Source organism: Vulpes vulpes, chromosome 13, assembly GCF_048418805.1.
Source record: "Vulpes vulpes isolate BD-2025 chromosome 13, VulVul3, whole genome shotgun sequence".
NCBI lineage: Eukaryota > Metazoa > Chordata > Mammalia > Carnivora > Canidae > Vulpes > Vulpes vulpes.
Window position 1 is genome coordinate 95,009,314 of NC_132792.1, and position 17,426 is coordinate 95,026,739.

The 17,426-nt window shown below is 35.5% G+C and overlaps 1 protein-coding gene across 2 annotated transcripts in view; it reads left to right on the plus strand.

Moving 5' to 3' along the window:
- Positions 1-447: 447 nt before the first annotated feature.
- The window catches only part of RBBP8 (RB binding protein 8, endonuclease), a 101,550-nt gene continuing 84,571 nt past the window's right edge, over positions 448-17,426 (plus strand). Inside the window, exon 1 of one of the 2 annotated variants that reach the window (XM_026006536.2) lies at positions 448-687. The gene's annotated coding sequence lies outside the window, so the exon portion shown is untranslated. The remainder of the gene's footprint in view (positions 688-17,426) is intronic. The other variant, XM_072735079.1, reaches the window with a different exon arrangement.

The following is a 17,426-nucleotide window of genomic DNA, read 5'->3' on the forward strand; positions in this document are numbered from 1 at the left end:
AGACCAAGCAGAGCCAAGTGGACTAGTGGAAAAGGTCAGGCATTATGGATTCTTCTTCATTGTAGATAATCTCTTTCTAGAGGCTTTAATCTGCAGAAAGCCCTGAATTATATTTTTAAAAGGATTACCTACCTCTGAAGATGATAGATACTCCAGTATCTACAATAAGAGGTTTAAAACAATGGACTCTTGCTATGCCTGCATAGATCTATCCCTCCCACTAGAACTCTGAATTATTTTGCTGGAGGCTACAACATTCTGAGTAGTTTGTTGGGAGTTGATGGGAGGTGGGGATAACTCACCCATACAAGCTTAGCAGAGTTGAGCCGCTGCAGCTTGTTGGGCTAGCCTTTGATGCAGACTGGTTGGACAGGTTCTGGATCTACAGAAGAACCGGTTTGACTGGCCTGTTATGCCAACATATTCTGGTTTGATTCCATGTTCCACAGACGGTAGAAACCTGCCCAGCCAGTTAAATGAAAGGCATATTAGGTTATCCATTGCACACTGTATATAGCTTAGATGCAGCAGGACTCTTTCACATAGCAGTAGTGTCTAGCAAACTCTAGTGTGGTCCAGAGAAGCGGCTTCCTCTGATTTACTGTTTAAGTTTGTAGCTTCAGAAGTCAGAAGTGAAACACCTTGTGCTTTTGACCCAGAGCAGAGGTTTCCTAAATAAATTGAAGGGTAAGTTAACATGTTTTTTTATATTCCTCAATTTTCTATGCACTTTTGAAAAGCTAAATTAAGAAATGATGTTTAAACAGGTATCTATGTTTAACATGATAATGCCTGGATTATACCTTTTATGTCAAGTTGGCTAAATATTGTTTTATAATACTTCTATATAAGTTCATTGATTTGTTTAAAGATTATTTGGTATATAATACACTATTTTTTGTAAGTTGCGCATGGCTTTAGTTATGAAGAAAACTGGGTTGAATACTTTTACTAAATATATTTCCTCTTAATGATTCATGTTAAGCCATCTACTTCTTTGATAATATACTATCATGTTTTATAGGCCGTTGCTATATGGTAACAATTTTATATGGTAAATCTAATTGTGAATATGATAATAATTGCCTTTTTAAGGCATAAAAAATAGTGTTGGCCTGCTTGGTGATCCTAAGTACAATACAGGAACAATTCACAGTAAGAATTGAGAAGTGTGAAAAACAAAGATTGTGGAATCTGGTAACTGATTAACTATTGGAGCTCAAAAGTACTTGCTGAGCTGAATAGAAAGGAATGAAGACAGGTTTTGTCATGCCTATTAGGTCTGAAAAACTTTTTAAGTTAAAGAATATTTGGATCTTCCTTTATATTTTTAAATAATTTTTACCTCTCTTTTTTACTGATGCAATTTTTATTTTAAGTAGTTTGTGTCATTTAAAATCAAAGTTACCAATCAATCCCTTTACATTTATTTTGGTTACCAAACTACTCCCTTAGTTATTAATATCGGATTGAATTGAATGTACATATCTTCTGGACATTGAATTAATATAGCAGCTGACAAGTGAATTTATCTGGGAATTAAAACAGCTTTTTAAAACAGAATTATACTGAATACTTTTCTGTCAAGAGCTGTCTATATATCATCTTAATATGACTTTGTCTTAAACTGAGCAAGAGTGATGCATCTTTTTTATTGTCCCCAGGTCCCCACTTTGTCATGATGTTTAAACTCAAAGGCTCTAAAAGTTTCTTTAGGAAGTTAATAAAGAATTTTTTTAAGTGAGAAATAATGTTCAGATATCATTTTGTTTGCAGGAAGGTTTGCACAGAATTGCAGGCAATTCTGCACAAAACTTCTGAAAATTCAGCTGAACTTCTAAAAAGCTATGTATGTTGAATCTGCATAAGGAATATGCTGATTCAACAAACCGAAATCAATTTTATTCAGCATACATTTGTATTCTGACAATTTTAGGGGAGACTATGGATCAAAATTTTTCGTTGGCTGAAAGTTTCTCTTTTCAATTAATTTTCAGGCAAGATATAGATATATGTCATTAGAGTATACTTTTAGTGTTTCTGGTAAATATGTTATACATATTAATTAAAAAAATTTAAACTATACTATGTTTAAAATACAAGGCTTTCTGTTTAAAGATAAACTTAAGTGGGAACTGCAGTTTATTTAGTGGACATTTTTTGTTTATGGTTTTGAAGAAAGCTATTTAGAAACTAGATACATATTTCATATATACATGAAAACTTTGGGTAAAATTTGCCTAACTATACTTTGGAAAAGGATTCTACAGCTCTCATATAATACACTTTGCAGTTTCAAATATATGAAAGTCCATAAATATGACCTTTATGTATTTCCTGTAAATTGATCCCTTTAAAATACTAATGCATTGTGATGTTTTGCTAAAATTAAGGACATATGGATTTATAAATCAAATTATGGAGCTGTAAGTGTACATGTGTGTATTTCACATAGCCCTACATTATCTCAGGACCCAGGTCAAAAAGGATTCTACCCATCTAAAAATCTCTTTATTCTTTAAATTAAGTCAGGGATGCATTCCTTTATCCTTATTTCTAGCCTCTCAGTTTCACACAATGACTCTTTTTGTCAACAATTCTAGCTTTCTTAACAACTGCAACCTCTTTCCTTCCTAAATTCTTCATATGTTTCCAACAAAAAGCACTTAGAATCCCGAAAATTTTTAACTTGAACTCTTAAAGAATAACTAGTGCAGGGGCACCTGGGTGACTTAATCGGTTAAGTGTCTGACTCTTGATCTCAGCTCAGGACTTGATCCCGGGGTCATGAGTTCAAACCCTGCAATGGGCTCCAGGCTGGGCCAAGAGCCTACTTGAAAATAAATAAATAATGCATAAATAAATAAATAAATAAAGCATCCAACTCTCCATTCTTCACTTAAATAAAAAGCCCCCAAATGTGGTTAAATCACTACTATTCAAGCTAAAAGTAGACCTGGGAGCAAAACATTTCAGTTTCCTGAATACTAGCCCAAACTAATATTTTTCACTATCCTACATGGAGTCTTCTGAATATTACATGAAATCTAAACTATATTTTCTAAAGAACTCTAAAAGGTAAAATTATAAGTTTCTACTAACTCATAAACAAAAAATGTTTATTTTCATATATGTATGTGTGTGTGTGTATATATATATATATATATATATATATAACTCTTATATCAATATAGTTTAGGATTTGCCAAAGAAGTTAGTACTTCTAAGATTTGGTTGGAACTGGCAGGAAAATTTCAGTAAGGTTATAAAGACCAGAATTGCAAAGTTCAAAACCCATTTTAGAGGTAACAGAACCTGCTTTTTTAAGGGGTAAGGTTCTTAATATGGTGCTTTGCACATAAGTTCTCAAAAAAATGTTTTAAATGTTTTTAACTTGAGGAATTCCAAGGAAATGGGACCACAGAAATCTTGAGAACAAAGGCTCAAAAATTGCAATTCTGATTTCTAGAACTAAATGTTAATTCTCCTAATCCCCTTATTTTTTCACAGGTAAACTTGTACCTGAGGGATGCTTCTTAACTTTCACAAATTTAGTTTTGTCCAAGTGGACTCTGAAAAATAATCACTTCCATTTGTTTCTCATTTTTACAATTAAGAGTAAAGGTAGTATACTGGAAAACATAGGCTTTTGAGTCCAACTAAGATGTATTTGAATACTGGTTGTTACAATCTAGTTTACCTTTGCAAATTATTTAACTTTGATTTCTCTTTTCTCCATCTGTAAAATAAGGAAGCGAATACCATTCTCTCAGTTGTTGGGAGGATTAAATGAGATACTTTGCCTAAACCACCTAGCAAGTACACGGTAGGTGCCACAGATGTCAATTCAATATCCTTCCCATCTCTTTAATAGACTATATAATAAATTTCAACAAATGGCTTAAATAAGAAAAGTCAAAGCTTAGCTTGGAATATACACTTTAGGGATCCCTGGGTGGTGCAGCGGTTTAGCGCCTGCCTTTGGCCCAGGGCGTGATCCTGGAGACCTGGGATTGAATCCCACGTCGGGCTCCCGGCTCCCGGTGCATGGAGCCTGCTTCTCCCTCTGCCTGTGTCTCCGCCTCTCTCTCTCTCTCTCTCTCTCTCTCTGTGTGTGTGTGACTATCATAAATAAAAAAAAATAAAAAAAAATATAAAAAAAAAGGAATATACACTTTATTTTTGTCAGAGAGATAAAAACTAAATTAGCAAACTCGGAAAGTGTCAGGGAGGAATGCCTGCCCCTGCCCTATGGTCCTTCTGGCTGGACTCATAATCAAATTGACATGAGACAGATTAACAGGAGAAAATCCAATTTAATAGGCATTTGGGGAATCCACACAAACATGAAATTCCAAAGAAAATGAGACAACATGAAACTTATATGAGCAAAGAGGGGGTATGGTTCGAGGATACAAAGGGGAGGAAAATCATTAGCAAGAATGTGAAAGGATGTGTTTGGAAAAACAAAGGTTGCCTCCTTATGCAGATAGGCTCCTTAATAAAGGACAATCTCTCTCTCTTTTTTTTTTTTTCAAATAGGCTCCACACCCAATGTGGGGCTTGAATTTACAACCTTGAGACCAAAAGTTGCATTCTCTGCTGATTGAGCCAGCCAGGCACTCTAAATTTCAAATATCAATCATCTATACCAAAGGAAGGAATTGTGGCAAGGACGGTACAAATGATACTTACTTGTGCCTCTTATCTAAGTTTTTCAAAGCCATTTCATAGCAATTTGTATCTATTATTTTATAAGACATGAGATTAGTTGGCCAAAGATTTCTATATGCTCTAAGGCTTGTGTTCTTTCTAGTTGAATTATTTCTTCAGGGCTCTAGAATATTTTTGTTCTTCTTAAAGATTCTCCTCCAAATTAAATTTATTGTAGGTCAATATTAAATTGTATTTCATTCTCATGATAATAAATAATGATAGAGAGGTTGAGTCCAAAGAGGGGTGGGTGAAAGAAGTAAGATGGAATAGGATTTAACATTTTCTAAAAGTAATACTAAATTAGTGATACATTGGTTAAGAGATGAAACCAACAAGCAAAGTTCACATGTGAGATACTATGAAATTTTATATCATGGATCAGAAGGGAGTTCAGAATAGTGAGCTAAGAGCTTGCTTAACTAAAGTTGGGCCAAGGGGGTACCTGGCTAGCTTAGTAGAGCATGTAATTCTTGATCTTGACATCATGAGTTTAAGCCCCACACTGGGTGTAGGGATTACTAAAAAAACAAAAACAAAAACAACTTAAAAATAAATAAAGTTGGGTTGATTGACACATCTTCCAGAGTGTAAATAAAAAGCAGGAAACAGATTATGACTTGATATTAGAACCAATAGATTCACTTATAACACAAACTCATCTTAGCTCTTGCAATCAACTTTAACTTCCTGAAAGTTTTTTTTTTAAGATTTATGTATTTGAAGGAAGCTCTTCTCCTTGAGCATGAGCAGTGGGAAAGGGCAGAAGGAAAAAATCACAAGCAGACTCCCTGCTGAGCATGGAGCCAGACACGCTTCATCTCATGACCATGAGAAGAGACCTGAGACAAAATCAAGAGTCAGATGCTTAGCAACTGTGCCAGCCAAAAGCCCCAAATTGTTTTTCTTTTAAAGTGAAAAGCTTGTATGTAGATGGTATACCTAGAGACAAAAATATCACTTCACCAATGTAGCCCATTAATTATATAATATTCTTATTAAAACTATTTTATTAGATACATAAACAATTTAGCTTTATTTGACTACTTATTGAATTAGTATTCAATTTGCATATTTTCATGTATTTAGAGTGGGTATTACTATAAACAATTGAAAAGGCAGGAAGTAACATAAATTTTTAAAATATTTTTAAAATATTTATTTGGGCACCTAGCTAACTCAATTGGTAGACAATGTGACTCTTAACCTTGGGGTCATGAGTTCAAGCCCCACATTGGGCATAGAGCTTAGTTTAAAAAAAGAATTTTTAAAAATTTCTGCATAAAATAGCTAATTTGGATAAATCAGCCCTATCAAACTTGCTAAGCCTCAAAGACTAACTAGGAAACAGAAGATGTTATAGCTCATCCTTAAAGACATACAGACTTAAAAGTAATCAGAAAACTATTGCCTTAGAAGTTATGTATTACTGACAGAGTGAAAATATAACTTGCATGGCAAACTTTAGTTTCAAAGTTCTATCTTAAAACAATTCCCTTGAAGTTTCTTTGTCTGTTACTACAATGATTTAGATTAGCAGTGAGAAACACTTCCCCCCAATATGAAAACATTTTAAATCTAATGAATTTCTAAATGAATCTTGAAGCATTAAGAAATACAATATCAGTAACTTTATGTAGCTCGCAGTACATTTATGAACCTGGAACAATATTGCAGAGTTCTGTAATGTGGATCTTTATTTAAAAATTTACATTTAACATATACAGGGCTAAATCTGGAGGGCAAGTTCTCCTAACTGAAAGTAGATGGTAAAATCAGTCATGTCTCTAAAAGTATTAATACTGTAATCAATTTTCAATAATATAATAATTACTGAATGGTAAATACTATTCCATAACATTTTAATGAGCTGTTAAATTCTGTTCTAGTCATTTTCCAAGCAGTTGTTTAACAAAATTTAAAACAAATTTATGTTGTTCAGGAGTAAGTATACTATTTTTTAACTATAATGTCAATTTAACCACTTGAAACTGGCTACAGGCCATTCAGCAAGAAAAGCTGTTCAGTCCATTCCAGCATGACAATATCAATCTCTTTTCCCACAGCTTTATTTGTTAAGATGTGTTTACATCTTTGAGATAAGTGGCATGTTGTTCTAATTTCTCCACTAAATGTAAATTAAACACATCTAGCATAAATTAAATTCTCAGCAGTTCATTGGTATCATAACAAACCACATGTTTATACAAATGTTGAAGCCAAGTAAGTATTACCAAATCAAATTTCTACAGAGGAAGAGCACAATGACTCTGAAATTAAAATTGGGTTATCTTTTCAATCTGACAACCCAGTCTATGGTTTCTTAGTTCAGTTTATGAGAACATGTGATTAACAGTATCATGACACTCATTCAGTCCCTGTGGAGTAAATTGGCTTTCATTTATTTCATAGTCACAGGTTACCCTCAGCAGCATTATCACTGTAATAATGTATCAATGTTTCTCAAAGTGTAGTCTGTAGACCATCCGATTCACCTGAAGGATGCTTATTAAAAATGCAGATTGCTAAATTCCATTCTAGACATATCACATTAGATCCTATGAATCTACATATTTATATTTTTTCCAGATTATTCTAATGTTCAATAAAGTTTGAAAAGTGGCAAGAAAAGATTCTCTTCCCTATAAGAGACTGAGCAAGAGTGTATAAATTCCTTCAAATCAAACTGTTACCACTACCAGAAAAATAGCCTCAATTGTGCAAGTCCAATCAGTCTTGAGTCAGTATCAAAATCCTTACAAATTACTGCATATAATTAATCTGACTGTCCCATCCACACATTCAAACTTTCAAAAGTTAAGTTTTCTTTTCTTTTTTTAAATTAATTTCTATGTCTAACATGGAGCTCAAACTCAAACCCCAAGATCAAGAGTCACATGCTTTATCAACTGAACCAGGAAGATACCCCCAAAAGTTAAATTTTCTATTAATAACTTTAAAATAGTGAAATGGATGAGGCACCTGGGTGGCTCATTGGTTAAGCATCTGACTGACTCTTGACTTAAGCTGAGGCCATGATCTCAGGGTTGTGAGACTGAACCTCTCATGGGGCTCCTTGCTCAACAGGGGATCTATTTCAGGATTCTCTGAAGTAGAATTTCCCCCTCTTCCTCTCTCCTTTGCCTCCCTCTTGCATGCTCTCCCTCTCTCTCAAATAAATAAATAAATTTAAAAAAATAAAAATAGTGAATTGGCTCTATGTCCAACATGGGGCTTGAACTCACATGCTTGAGATCAAAAGTCACATGCTTTACCAACTGAGGCAGCTAGGCACCCCTGAAATGGAAACGTTATGTCTTAGTTTGGATTTTCCGTGGAAAATGAGTCTTCCAAATTACATGCAAATTCTCTACTTGAGAAGTCATCCCCAGGGAACAATAGCTAAGCATTAGAAGAAAATGGGAGGGAGGGGAAAGCCAAAACAAGAGTGCATCCTTGAATGCTTACTTCTATACTGGCAAATGGGGCTCAATCCCAGGACCCTTCTTACAAGCCATGAAGCTGACTCAGGCTTGCCTGCCAGAAGATGAGAGAGAAGCATTTATCTATCAGTTCTGACTTCTGTCAGTTAAGGGTTGCCTCATAAGTTGCTAATTTCCTCACACTTTCAGGGGGTACTTCTGTTTCCAAAGGCTTCAGAGAAGCCCCCAGGCAGAAAGCCAGGTGAAGGGCTGTCAGTTTTCACCTTCAAGAATCCAGCTGCCATTGGAACGGCTAAAGCCAGCGGAGTCCAAGAGCTGTCCAGTACCTCACTGTGATAGGAGAAATATGATTAAACTGCTTTTCCCTTAATTGACCAATATAATTTAAACTAATACATATGCAACTAAAATGGATTTTCTGAAAAATGAGTATAGCAATTTCAAATGGCAAGAGAGGAACTTTAGCCTAATTTTGTCTGATGTATTTGATCCATTCCCACAAAACCTGAGATGCATTGAAACTTGATCTTTTGTGAGAAAGGCATTTTCTAATAAACTACATTTCATTTCCTGAATTTGGCTGCCAATTTTTAAAGGGCCAAACAGCACCAAATGAACAAATCAGTATGTACTCTGTAAATACTTTTATGCCCAGTATTGATTCAAAGGCTTTACTGTTTAGTTTACATTGGTAAAATTATAGTTAAAAACAGACTGACTACACTGGACCCTAAAGTAACACTTCTCATTATAGTGAAACACAGAATTTTGAATAGTACAAGTTTGTGTTGGACTATGTCCAAGAGGGTCTGGTTACAAGAGCTAATTCATTATAACCTTTATGTGATCTTGGAGCATAGCTCTGAAGAATACATTAGAGGAAGGCTCTACTCAAGTAGATTAAAAACAGAAAACTGAAATAGCCAGTTATTTGCTTTACTCAAGTAAATATCCTATTTGTTGCATAATTATAAAAACCGAATTTAGAGAAAATGAGGAAGGAGTAAATATAAATGTTTTAAAAAGAGCTGATTAAAAGCATATCATCTGGGCAGCCCCAGTGGTGCAGCAGTTTAGCGCCGCCTGCAGCCCAGGGCATGATCCTGGAGACCCGGGATCGAGTCCCACATCAGGCTCTCTGTATGGTGCCTGCTTCTTCCTCTGCCTGTGTCTCTGCCTCTCTCTCTCTCTCTGTCTCTATGAATAAATAAATAAAATCTTTTTAAAAAAAAGCATATCATCTCTTCATTTAACTTGAATTATGTTAAAATCAAATATCTGAGTTTTATAAAATAACTCTCTTGGACAGTGGTTAGATTAGCTAACGAATTCATAAAGGTAAAATAGAGAAATTGAACTAAAGAGGGCATAGAAATTTTTTAAAAGTGAGGACACACACTGTTGAACAAAGGCCACTACGAAGAGATACTATTTTTAGAAGGAGTTATCAAATATTCTCAGATCTTCACTAAATTAGTTCAGATCACAACCAACTTGATGCCAATACCTCTTTTCTTGCACCTGAAGCTGAGTAGGTAAATATAAATCTGTTAGGTAAACAATTTCTTACAATCACAAATTTCCAAAACACATGAAGAAGTTAGTTTCCCCTTTCTATACAGTTTTGCAGTTTAGCTAGATGATTTTTAAAGTTCCTTGGAGGGCAGCCCCGGTGGCCCAGTGGTTTAGCACGGCCTTCAGCCTAGGGCGTGATCCTGGAGACCAGGGATAGAGTCCCACATCGGGCTCCCTGCATGGAGTCTGCTTCTGTCTCTGCCTGTATCTCTGCCTGTCTCTCTGTGTGTGTCTCTCATGAATAAATAAAATCTTTAAAAAAAAAAAGAAGTCCCTTGGAATATAACAGAAATAACACCAATATAATAATTCTATCTGGCTTAAATTTAGTTACATGAATCAAATAAGATGTAAAAGCACTTACACTGTAATTTAAACTTTTCTACAATTATGTATCTCACAATTTTCATAGCATTTCAATAGTTTTGCTACAATTACATAACTTTTGCAATTGAAGAGATCTCTAAGCTGTACTTCTCTAATCTATTAACCACAGCTTCTTACACTCTTTGGATACATTTATAATCATTCAATTCTGTCAATAATCTTGCATGTAAAATACCCAAGGTATATATTATCTTCATATTACCGATAAATGAGGCACGAGAAGTTAGATTTCTTGCTCAGTATGATTATTATTAAAAATTAGAATTTATTCAACCTATACATTACTATATACTTACAGTTTCCAGCACTTACAATGATCCCCCATAGCAGAATGTTTGCACATACCTTCTGCCTGGAAAGCTTTCTACCATTCTACTCCCAATAGGCAAATTGCCTCAAACTTCTCTGAAATTTTCCTTAAGAAGTTTCACATATATTATTTTATTTTTATAACAACCCCTTGGACACAATATGAATATTCTCATTTTTCAGTTGGGGGAAATAAGACTCGCCTAGGAAACATGCAGATTATCAGAGAATCCTAGCGCTTAAATCTTAAATCCTGGGTCCTGTCTCCAGCTCAGGACTTGTACAGTATCCTAGGCCAGGAAAATGTCTATATGCCATCATCGATTTAGAACATAGTTTTTTGGAGCACTCCTTGCTGTGGTCCCTTCTGAGAGAACAACATAATTTAAGGCCCCTCCATCTACTTAGTTTTAAACTTACAACATGGAAGAAGCTTAAACTCAGCAGAAAGCTAGTATGAATGCTTCTGCTAACTCCTTTAGATGTTGATTTATAGGGGATCCGTGGGTGGCTCAGCAGTTTATCCCCTGCCTTCGGCCCAGGGCGTGATCCTGGAGACCTGGGATTGAGTCCCACATCAGGCTCCCTGCATGGAGCCTGCTTCTCCCTCTGCCTGTATCTCTGTGTGTCTCTCATGAATAAGTAAATAAAATCTTAAAAAAAAAAAAAAGAAGCTGATTTATATTCATCTCTCAAATGTCCACCATTATAAGGCATGTAAAAGAACATGGGTGCCATAATTTCTACCGAGTATAATTATTAATGCAAAAAAGTCTAAAAAAATGAACTCAGACTGGTCCATATAGGAGGTGCTTCACTCCAACCCTGAGGGAGAGAGTCCAATTTATTTTTCTTTTCTAAATTACGGACTTAAATTGCTATCAAATTTTAAAATTCCTTTTAGTAACCTCTTATAAATTTTCTGAAATAAATACAAAAATGTACTGGGACTGCAAATTAGCCTTTACAGAATAATTTTTGTGATAGGTAATAATTACTGATCAAAATTTAGAAACTTTACTTGGTTGTTTTCTCAAAAATAGTTTCCAAGTTAAAAAATAGAAAAGCACAAAATAAACTTTATATAGATTTTATTGTTCAAAAATAGCATACTGTACTGGAAAGAGCATAGATAAAGGATTTATAGCCAGAAAACTGGGTTAGGAGTCTTGGATCAACTTACCTACTAGGTTTGTACATATAATGTTAGTCAAATCACCTAATTTCTCAACCTCTGTGAAAAAGATGAAAACCGGGGCAGCCCCGGTGGCTCACCAGTTTAGCGCCGCCTTCAGCCCAGGGCCTGATCCTGGAGACCCAATGGAGCCTGCTTCTTTTTCTCTCTCTCTCTGTGTCTCTTGTAAATAAATACATAAATAAATAAAATCTTTAAAAAAAAAAAAAGATGAAAACTGAAACTGTTCTACCTTTATGACAGTTATTTCTAGGCTCAATGGGAAGATATGTAGGAAAAGTATTTTGTATTTTACTATAGCTAATTATTTTGAATCCATTTCCTATTAAACAAACCACTCCTCAACTCATAGGGAATTTCAGAGTAGTATCAATAAGTCAAAAAATACAACCCTTTTATGGCTTATATTATCTATTCCACAATATTCTTTAAAAATAATTTAGATAGGTCTGTACATAGTTGTGAATGAAATACTCTTGACTACAAAGAGTCATTTAAATCTTCCCTTTTTTTATTAGTTTATATTTCAAATGCCTTAAAGCTTCTGGCCATATGATTTATCATCCAAACCAGGACATTTTTTAGAGTAAACAGGAGCCCTATTAATAATTAAACCAGAACAATAGATATTAACCAGATTTATTGCTAGTAAGCCAGGGGATATGGTCACTTTAGATAAGAAGCATATTAGATTTGTCTTAGTATCATAAATAATCCACAAAAATAGTCACCAAAGGTATGAGGAAAGTTAAAACATAATTTAATTTCTAACACTTCTGACTATAACTTAAGTAAAATTGACAGGTATTGGCTAAAACTGAAGGTCTCCTCTAAGAACTAAATTTTTAAAAATTTATTCATTTATTCATGAGAGACACAGAGAGAGGCAGAGACATAGGCAGAGGGAGAAGCAGGCTCCCTGCAGGGAGACCGATGTGGGACTTCATCCCGGAACTCCTGGATCATGACCTCAGTCGATGGCAGACGCTCAACCGCTGAGCCACCCAGGCATCCCTAAGAACTAAATTTAAAATGTAAACATTTTTGGAAAGGTAACTATCAAAACTTCCTTAACTATAGACTGACATATGAATTAGGAAAAGCAAAAAGCTGATATTTTAAACAAAGGCTATTTTTCTCAAACAGAATAGAGAAAAATTGGGAAACACAGTCTGCCAGTGATTTGAAGACAAACCTGTAATTTGTGAGGCATGAGTACATTAAAGATCACAACTATTTTTCAGGATTGAATAAATTCATCAATTCATAGATGGAAAAAATACCATGTAAGACATGAATCATTATTTTTCTTAAAGTGGACAAAACAATGAATATTAAATGTGTTTGCTCTTGTGAACCTACTAAGGACTGCTTCAACTGAATCCAACTGTCAGTGACTTATCCTCACAGCTAATCCTTCTTAAATTTTCCATTTACATTATTGTACCTAAATATTGTCCCCACAGCTTTCGTCATGTTAGTATTATACATATGTATATAGAATGCAAGTATAGTACTATATTTACTGGATAAAAAGTTAAATATTACTTAGTTTTATAAGATTTTCAAAATAAAACCCACTTTTCTATTCTATGGTCTTACGGATCACTCTTAAATTCTTTTATCATCTCCATAGCAGTTAAGCTCTGGAGTTCTTATAAATGCCTATGTTAGAAGACCTAAGGGCTAACTAACAAAATTCCTGGGCTTTATAGACCTATATGCATTAAGTATGAAATACTGTCAAGCAGCCATATATTAGCCATATAATAAAATTATTGACCTGGAAGTAAAAGAAGACCTTTTCCATTCACAATAAATCATTTTGTAGTAACATATCATTATCATTCTATATTAGCCTGCCATCAATTTAAACGTAGGCAACTAACCAAATATACACTATATTCACTATAGTGAATTTAAACGTAGGCAACTAACCAAATATACACTATAGTCAATTTAAACGTAGGCAACTAACCAAATATACACTATATTCACACACTTCACTATACACTGTATTGTATAGTGTATAGAAATCTTTATCAAGTATAAAGAGATAAATTGGGCAAATTATATATCTAATAAAACTTTGCCCATTACTGATGTGAAATGAAGTAGCTATACAAATAACACAAGCAGGGATGCCAGGGTGGCTCAGTGGTTAAGCGTCTGCCTTCGCTCAGGGCATGATACTGGAGTCCAGGGATCGAGTCCCACATTGGGCTCCCTGCATAGAGCCTGCATCTCCCTCTGCCTATGTCTCTGCCTCTCTCTCTCTCTCTCTCTGTATATTTAATGAATAAATAAAATCTTTTAAAAACAACAAAAAAACTACTTTAATAGTTTATAAAGAGAAATGAAGAATGTATATGTAGCCATAATAAAAATCAAGCTTCTTATATCTAAGTTGGAAGTTGGCCAGACTACATAAGGCTAATTTTTCTAATTGGAAAGCAATGTATAATCTTTAATGTCTGTTATAAGTACATTAATGACCATTTAAGACTGCCAAAATAAAAACTGTAATACTGACATTCTCTGTAGAATGTTAAATACATTCTTAAAACAATTATAAAACTGCTCAACCCAACTGGAATCTTGCCACCATCAATTCAAATCATAAACAAAACATTTTGGCACTTGGGGCAAGATCACCAACTGATATATACTCTTACCCACAAACAACACTTAGTAATTACTGTAAACAACTTAAAAAATTAAATCAAGTGTTCAAGTTGACACAAATGCTGACAGGTAACATAATTTTCTTTTGTCTCAAAACTTCTTTTCCCTCTTATCTCTCAAACAGCATTTTGTCTTGTTCTTAAAATAGTTCTGACTATAGACAGCTCAGCCCAGTTCACTAATATCGTGTGTTCATTTTTTTATTACAATATGCAAAACAAATACTAATACTAATTTTCAAAGTATTGAAAAAGTTCGGGAAACATTGTTCAAAGCCACAAAGTTTTCTCACTTATCTTTAGGACCTCATAATTTATTCTATAACGTGGGGGTTAAAGCTCCTATCGGGAGAGAATATCTATGAGTATGCCCACCATTTCCACTATTAAGTGACCATCATAAAATCTCACATGGAGAATCTAAGAATTTTAAATGGATTCAAAGATTTTCTCCACTTACATAAAAAATAGCAATCCCTTAAGGGATGCCCAATTTATTCGTTTACCCACACAGTACAGACTTTATGGCAGGCACTGGGTTTCGGGAGATAAAAAACAGCAACAAAAAAAAGGTAGACAAGACATGGTTTTGACCTCAAGAAATTTAGTTTAGTGAGGAGAGAGAATTAATTAATTAGAACTAGTAAGTGCAGGACGCCTGGGTGGCTTAGTGGTTAAGCATCTGCCTTTGGCTCAGGATGTGATCCTGGGGTACCGGGGTCGAGTCCCACATCGGGCTCCCTGCATGGAGCCTGCTTCTTTCTCTGCATGTGCCTGTGTCTCTGCCTCTTTCTCTCTGTGTCTCTCGTGAATAAATAAAATCTTAAAAAAAAAAAAAAACTAGTAAGTGCAAGATGGGAAGGTACATAGTAACATAAGAGGATCTAATAGAAAAGACTATTAAAACTAGATAAAATGATTCGTAAATAGCTAGGCAAACAGCAAAGGTAGGTTTGGTTGATAATTCCAAACAGAAGTGAAGTCATGCAAAGACCTGCAAGACACTAAAAGGTCAGCAAGGCCTGGAGACACAATAGACAGTTCAGTTACTCTTCAGAGTATGCAGCATGATCAGATTTTTCAGAAAGATCACAGTAGCTACAATGTAAAGAAGTGGACTCAGAGTACGTAGGAGGAGGAAAAAATATTAGATTTCCATTTTTTCTCATCCTTTTAAAAAATGTCTTCAAAAATATAATACTGGGGCGGCCCCGGTGGCACAGTGGTTTGGCGCCGCCTGCAGCCCGGGTTGTGATCCTGGAGACCCGGAATCGAGTCCCACGTCAGGTTCCCTGAATGGAGCCTGCTTCTCCCTCTGCCTGTGTCTCTGCCTCTCTCTGTGTCTCAATGAATAAATATAATCTTTAATAAAAAAAATAGGGGATCCCTGGGTGGCGCAGCGGTTTGGCGCCTGCCTTTGGCCCAGGGCGCGATCCTGGAGACCTGGGATCGAGTCCCACGTCGGGCTCCCGGTGCATGGAGCCTGCTTCTCCCTCTGCCTGTGTCTCTGCCTCTCTCTCTCTCTCTCACTGTGTGCCTATCATAAATAAAAATTAAAAAAAATAATAATAATAGTCATGAGTTAGCTCAGAAGTACTAATAAGGGCTAGCTTTTTTTTCTGAACACCTCCTGTGTATCTAAACACTGTACTAAGCAGTTTACATGTATTCAATCATATACTCTTCATAACCCTGTATGGTTGATACTATTATCTTCATTTTACTGGCAAGAAAAGGTGACAGAAAGATTAAAAAATCAGTCCAAGCTCACTTGTTAAGGAAGTATTAGAGCAGGATTCAAACCCAGAAGTCTGTCTCCAGATCCCAACTTACCCATTAGACTATATGCCATTTTTCAACAATACATGTACACAATTTATCTTTTTTTTTTTTAAGATTTATTTATTTATTCATTCAGAGAGAGAGAGAGAGAGAGAGAGGCAGAGACACAGGCAGAGGGAGAAGCGGGCTCCATGCAGGGAGCCCGATGTGGGACTCAATCCCGGGTCTCCAAGATCACACCCTGGGCTGCAGACGGCGCTAAACCGCTGCGCCACCGGGGCTGCCCTCTTTTTTTTTTTTTTTTTTTTTTTTTAATTAAGCTCTACGCCCAAAGTGGTGTTTGAACTCATGACTTCAAGACCAAGAGTTGGCAGTCTCAGTCTACCGATTGAGCCAGCCAAGTGCCCCTATTTTTTTTTGAATGTATACAACTTAAAATTTAAATATATGGATGAATTGAGAATAGATACTCACATTGTTTTCTGAACACCAGTGAAGAGAAAAGTTTAGGTAGGTTTGTTGGTTGGGTAGATATGGAAAATAGACTAGCAGACCAGGTAAGAGAAAGTGGTATATTGGAATATGGTGGTAGTGAAGGAAAGAAGGGGATTAATTTGTAATATATTTTGGTAAGTAAAACTGAAGGGGCTTGGTAATAGGTTGGATACAGGGGCTAAAGGGGAAAAAGGTGCCAAGGACCAGATTCTTTGGATTCTGACTTGTATAAATGCATTGGACAGTGGAACCTCAGAAGAGGCCAGAGGAACAGGTTAGGTCATTTTGTTCTGACAGTTTTTCTTTGGACCACAAGTACACTGTTCTTCCAGTGTACTATTATTATATGACAAACTGATTACAAGTTCTTTCCATTTATAACAAAACTGTTTCCATTCTAAACACTTATACAAGCAATTATGCCTCCTGTGTTGCATCAGAAGTGACGGTCAATTTTTCACCCATTTTCTTTAAAAGTGTTATGAATGAAGTCTTATAAAATTTAGAAGCAAATGGATGCCTGGGTGGCTTAGCAATTGAGCATCCGCCTTCAGGTCAGGGCGTGATCCTGGCTGTAGGGATCCAGTCCCACACTTCGAGGAGCCTGCTTCTCCCTCTGCCCATCTCTCTGCCTCTCTCTCATGAATAAATAAATATTTTTTAAAAATTTACAAGCAAATGATAGATTACCGTCATAGGGTAATGAAGATTCAGTAACTCTCTTCCCTAAAGAAACCAATGTTCCTATAGCATTGCTAGAATGGTATAGAAACACCCTGTGGGTGCCATTCCAAAAGGAGTAAGCTCTGACAGTCATCCCTTAACATTGGGAGTGAGTGGAAA